The 6,388-nt window shown below is 41.6% G+C and overlaps 1 pseudogene; it reads right to left on the bottom strand.

The window, feature by feature from the left end:
- Positions 1–412: 412 nt before the first annotated feature.
- Positions 413–6,388, bottom strand: part of LOC111969038 (reticulon-4-interacting protein 1 homolog, mitochondrial-like) — a 13,420-nt pseudogene continuing 7,444 nt past the window's right edge.

Consider the following 6,388-nt stretch of genomic DNA (forward strand, 5'->3'; position numbering starts at 1 on the left):
ACTTCCTTGTTGCTGTGAAAGACCTTATTTGGCAGAAAGTGTTTTGGCAAGGAACATGGTTAAATTCTGTTAATTTGCTGGTGCCGGGAAGAGGCATATCGTCAAATCCTGAATCATGATTCACCAGTACTAAAACAAGTCAAAAAATTAGACAGGAGAGAAACACTAAAATGTTTCTTTGTTCGATTCAGATTAAAAAAGTTAGGTTACAAGTCGAGTCGAACAGAACCTTGAACCGTCATTGTCTGATTATCTTCATGCTTGTGGCTCTGTTAGCCATTGCTAGTAAGTATTCATCATTTCTTGGATAGTTGTATAGTTTAATATTGTACCACTAACCATTCAGTCAGGAAGCTTTAAGCTCCTGTTATTCAGCTTGGTTACTGTTATAAAAGGGAATACAGCTGGTGGTTCAACAGAGATGCATGTGCATGTTAACCACCATCTCGCTGATGTCATCAAGTGTGGGTCCATTGGGTGCAAACTTCCCCCAGCGATAGTGCACAAGGCGAAAAAGAGATAGGAACAAGGTTAAACAGGAAACCACATGCAGTATACGTGCCAGACTCATGATTCATTTGGTGTTTGGTTACACTCAAATAAAATAAAGACATTTATGTTGGTGTTGTTGTCCGCCCTTACACAGACTAAAGTACAGACYCTTAAGTAAAGATCTGTGTCTAAGATGTACTGTATACCATATCTAATTCAAACTGTCCATAATCAGAGTTTATTACCAGTTTATAACTCACTCCTAACTATGGGTCTGTAAAATAGAAACATTCATATGTAGATGGCCACCTCAGTCTGAATCTCTGATTACATTTTCCTTCGTTGCATGTGGTATACGTGTTTAATAATTCATGTCATTACAAATGCATTGGTTRTATTTTTMCAGTTGGTCACTCACTATACCATTGTGAGCCAGTGTTGGCACACACAAGTCAAGACCCACACAGACACAATGGCCTCCCTGGCTGTACCTCCAACTTTCTGTCACAGACACAATGGCCTCTGTGGCTGTACCTCCTACCTTCTGTCACAGACACAATGGCCTCCCTGGCTGTACCTCCTACCTTCTGTCACAGACACAATGACCTCCGTGGCTGTACCTCCTACCTTCTGTCACAGACACAATGGCCTCTGTGGCTGTACCTCCTACCTTCTGTCACAGACACAATGACCTCCGTGGCTGTACCTCCTACCTTCTGTCACAGACACAATGGCCTCCGTGNCTGTACCTCCTACCTTCTGTCACAGACACAATGACCTCCGTGGCTGTACCTCCTACCTTCTTTCACAGACACCATACACACAAACAAGCATGCACACACACAGACACACACATTTTTTTTTTTAATGAGGTGACATTCTAACCCAAAGAGGACTGCCTAAGTCTAAGCGCCAAAGTGAAACATCCCTCTTTCAGGAAGCCAATCCCTATTTATTTTGTTTCCCAGCATCAAGATGAGATTCCCAGCTCCATTCCAAAAGGAAAAAGGAGACGGCTGATTGCTAAGGTTTGTGTGTCGTGTCCCTGGAGGGTGTGGTCCAGGGGAACGTTACTTAACATAAAGCCTTGGGGGAGATACCTGTACCCCCTGTATATAGCCTCGTTATTATTATGTAAWTTTCTAACTTTCAGACATCTGTGTACACTGTGTGCACTATGAACACTAAGAGTTTGCGAATAAAGAAAGGTTGGAACTGATAGGGTGGGTCATTTCCTGTCTGTACCCACACAATACATCCGCCATCCATTCTTTTCCAGTTTGAGCTCCTGCTTTCACTGCTGCTCAACGATACATACACACCTATGATGCACACAGTTAACAGTGTTTCAATGGTTGGAAGGAGAAAGATATCTTGTTGAGAGCCACTGTGTGTGAATAGGATTGCCTCTGTTCCTTTGGAACTCATTTTGACACCTGTCACACAGGGTCAACATACCGTAGCTGTATTAGTAATCAGTGGTGTAAAGTACTTAAGTAAAAATACTTTAAAGTACTACTTAAGTAGTTTTTCAGGTTATCTGTACATTACTTTACTATTTCTATTTTTGACAACTTTTACTTTATTACGTTCCTAAAGAAAATAATGTACTTTTTACTCCATACATTTTCCCTGACACCCAAAATAATTTGTTACATTTTGAATTCTTAGAAGTACAGGAAAATGGTCCAATTGACACACTTATCAAGAGAACATCCCTGGTCATCCTACTGCCTCTGATCTGGCAGGCTCACTAAACACATTTTGTAAATTATTTCTGAGTGTTGGAGTGTGCCACTGGCTATCTGTACATTCAGATAACAAGAAAATGGTGCCATCTGGTTTGCTTAATATAAGGAATTTGAAATGGGTATACTTTTACTTTTGATACTTAAGTATATTTTAGCAATTACATTTACTTTTGATACTTCTTATGGCTGCAATCCAGGTAACGGGATCGATATGACAACAGCCAGTGAAAGTGCAGGGCGCAAAATTCAAAAAACAGAAATCTCATAATWAAAATTCCTCAGACATACATGTGTCTTATACCATTTTAAAGGTWATCMTGTTGTTAATCCCACCAAAGTGTCCGATTTCAAATATGCTTTTCAGTGAAAGCACTACAAACGATTATGTTAGGTCAAACCAAACCACAATAAGCACAGCCATTTTTCCAGCCAAAGATAGGAGTCACAAAAAGCACAAAAGGAGATAAAATGAATCACTAGCCTTTGATGATCTTCATCAGATGACACTTATAGGACTTCATGTTACACAATACATGTATGTTTGTTTGATAAAGTTCATATTTATATTAAAAAAAATCTGAGTTTACATTGGCGCGTTACATTCACTAGTTCCAAAAACATCCAGTGATTTTGCATAGCCACATCGTTTCAACAGAAAATATCTCATCATAAATGTAGATGATAATACAAAGTTATACAATGGAATTATAGATATACCTCTCCTTAATGCAACCGCTGTGTCAGATTTCAAAAAAACTTTACGGAAAAAGCAAACCATGCAATAATCTGAGACGGCTCTCAGAACAATAGTCAAATTAGCCGCCATGTTGGAGTCAACAGAAACCAGAAATTACATGATAAATATTCCCTTACCTTTGATGATCTTCATCAGAATGCACTCCCAGGAATCCCAGGTCCACAATAAATGCTTGATTTGTTCGATAATGTCCGTTATTTATGTCCAATTAGCTACTTTGGTTAGTGCGTTTGGTAAACAATTCCAAAGTCACGAAGCGCGTTCACTAAAACCTGACGAAATGTCCAAAAGTTCGGTAACAGTCAGTAGAAACATGTCAAACGATGTATTGAATCAATCTTTAGAATGTTGTTAACATAAATCTTGAATAACGTTSCAACCGGAGAATTACATTGACTTCAGATGAGCGATGGAACGGAGCTCCCTCTCATGTGAACGTGCATGGTCAAAGAATGGTCACCTCATGGCAGTGGTGACTAATTGTCCTCTCATTCGGCCCCCCTTCACAGTAGAGTCATCGGACAAAGTTCTACAGACTGTTGACATCTAGTGGAAGCCGTAGGAAGTGAATACTCATTCATATCTCACTGTGATTTCAATGGGATCTTGGTTGAAACTCGACCATTCTCAGAATTTCCACTTCCTGTTTGGATTTTTTCTCAGGTTTTTGCCTGCCATATGAGTTCTGTTATACTCACAGACATKATRCAAACAGTTTTAGAAARMTCAGAGTGTTTTCTATCCAATACTAATAATAATATGCATATATTAGCAACTATGACTGAGAAGCAGGCCGTTTACTCTGGGCATCTCTGTGCACCTTTCATCCAAGCTACTCAATACTGCCCCTTCAGCCACAAGAGGTTAAGTATATTTAAAACCAAATACTTGTAGACTTTTACTCAAGTAGTATTTTACTGGAGGACTTTCAGTATCTTTACTTTTACTCAAGTGTGAAATTMGGTACTTTTTCCACCACTGTTAGTAATATTAAAATAAAAGATGCCTCCAAAGTGTCCAATCACCAAACCAAAGGTAAAAATGTAAAGATTAACCAAATCTGCTAAGTCTGCCTCTGTCAGTCCTGCCTGAGGTCTGTTTCCATGGATATGCTAGGAAAGGGGTTGGGGTTGAGAAGTTAACCGTACCCCGTTGTAACATGCTCTCTCTCTGGGTACAGAGGCCTTCTCTCTACCCAAACTACCCAAGGCCCACTAATACTGGGCTGGTTGCGAGATCAGCTCGAAGCTCCCACACCGATGGAGACAGCTTTGTTTATCTAAAGCCTGGAGGGCATGTTTTTACCAACAGCAGGATGTAGGCCATTGAGTGGTGAAGATCCAGAACCTTTTATCATTTATCGCAGTGTTGGCCCAGCACAGAGGGCCGAGGAGGCTCCATTACTGGTAAGGAGAAGCTAGGGAGAGGAGAGGAGATGCCGCAAAAGACACATGGTTTACAGATCTGGTTGCACTTTGTCTTGGAAATGAGAGATCATATGAGTGAGTGGAGAGAGACAGGGTGAGGGATAGAGGGGAGAAATAGGGGGAGACAAGTGGGTGTTCAAAAAGTGATCGACAGTATGGGGCTGAAATAGATAAGGTGTGTTTACACTTTACTCCCCCCACCTCTTCTATATTCTAACCAAGGTCTGTCTCTTTCTACTGTCAACACTGCTACGGGACAAACCCCATGGTTCAGATCCACCGTGCCATTCCACCTATAGTGGGGGACAGGGACAGTGCATGTTTCTATGGGGCTCCCCCAAGACAAACCATGTCTTCACACACACATCCACCTCGTCTTAAGTTTCTATTTCCCAGAGTAAATGGTTTTCCATTTCCGTTACTAGAAACTACTACATTACTGATAAAGTGATTACCTTATGGCACTATGTAGCAAAATTTTAAATGTTGTTTTTCACATTGGATAAAAGTAGAGACTCAGAGCTAGAAAATGGTATATCATACACTACAGTTGAGGAACAAATGTTGTGTTCAAGTCCTACCTATTCCTGCTACAGAATTTGAGCAGTGATAAATGTAATCAGCACTGCTCTGGTTCTCCATGATGAGACCCACCTAAACATACAGCTATCAGTACATCTTGTGGATCGTGTGGTGATGTGGTGGGTGGGACTATGACAAGGAGAGAAAAAAGGCGCGCACAAAACCTCAAATGCACTGCACATTTTGCAGTCTGTACACCACAAATGCCAACAGGATGTCGGTGTTACTATGTGAGGGCGGGATGACAAGCAAGGGGAGTGAGATTGGGTGTTGCCTTATAAGGGGAAATTTCYAACGTCTAGTAAGTGCTTTGCTGTACATGTTCATGGTTCATGYTAGGCGTTGTATATGGATCTTCAGTCAACCTGTGTAAATAAAGGATGCATTATATTAAATACAGAAATGCTGCCGTGGTTGCCTTGAGTGCCATGGATGACACGGAGACCCCGGTATGGAGCATTCCATCAACGATGTCCAGCAGGTCGGTGTTCCGGAGGAAGGGCGTTACCAGGGTTACGTGCTTGGTGCCACACCACGGCTTCAGAAGGCCCAGAGCCCAGCTCTCTGTGTCCGCGCCCACATTATCCAGAACCAGATCAAAACTAGGACACAGAGAGAGAGAGAGAGAGAGAGAGAGAGAGAAGGAGAGAGAGAGAGAGAGAGAGAGAGAGAGAGAGAGAGAGAGAGAGAGAGAGAGAGAGAGAGAGAGAGAGAGAGAGAGAGAGAGAGAGAGAGAGAGAGAGAGAGAGAGAGAGGGAGAGAGAGAGAGAGAGAGAGAGAGAGAGAGAAGAGAGAGACGAGAGAGAGAGAGAGAGAGAGAGAGAGAGAGAGAGAGAGAGAGAGGAGAGAGAGAAGAGAGAGGAGAGAGGAGAGAGAGAGAGAGAGAGAGAGAGAGAGAGAAGAGATTATTTAATTAACTGGAGAGACTTATTTTCCCACACACTAATGAGAGTTTTACTGTGGCAGTGAGAGAGAGGTGCCCAACCTTGATTACAGTTAACTGACCCATGGGGAACAGTCCTCATCCTATTCAGATAAATGTTACCATGGAGGTTTTTAAGGGATGCTGCGAGATTCTGTGCTCTACTTACCCCAGATCAGATGAACTTGTGGATACCATTTTGTATGTCTTTGTGTGCAGTATGAAGGAAGTTAGCGATTGTTTTGCGAGCCAATGCTAACTAGCATTAACGCAATGACTGGAAGTCTACATGTACAGTCGTGGCCAAAGGTTTTGAGAATGACACAATTATTAATTTCACAAAGTCTGCTGCCTCAGTTTGTATGATGGCAATTTGCATATACTCCGAATGTTATGAAGAGTTATCAGATGAATTGCAATTAATTGCAAACTGAATCCCCAAAAAACATTTCCACTG

The sequence above is a fragment of the Salvelinus sp. IW2-2015 genome, linkage group LG9 (genome assembly GCF_002910315.2).
Source record: "Salvelinus sp. IW2-2015 linkage group LG9, ASM291031v2, whole genome shotgun sequence".
NCBI lineage: Eukaryota > Metazoa > Chordata > Actinopteri > Salmoniformes > Salmonidae > Salvelinus > Salvelinus sp. IW2-2015.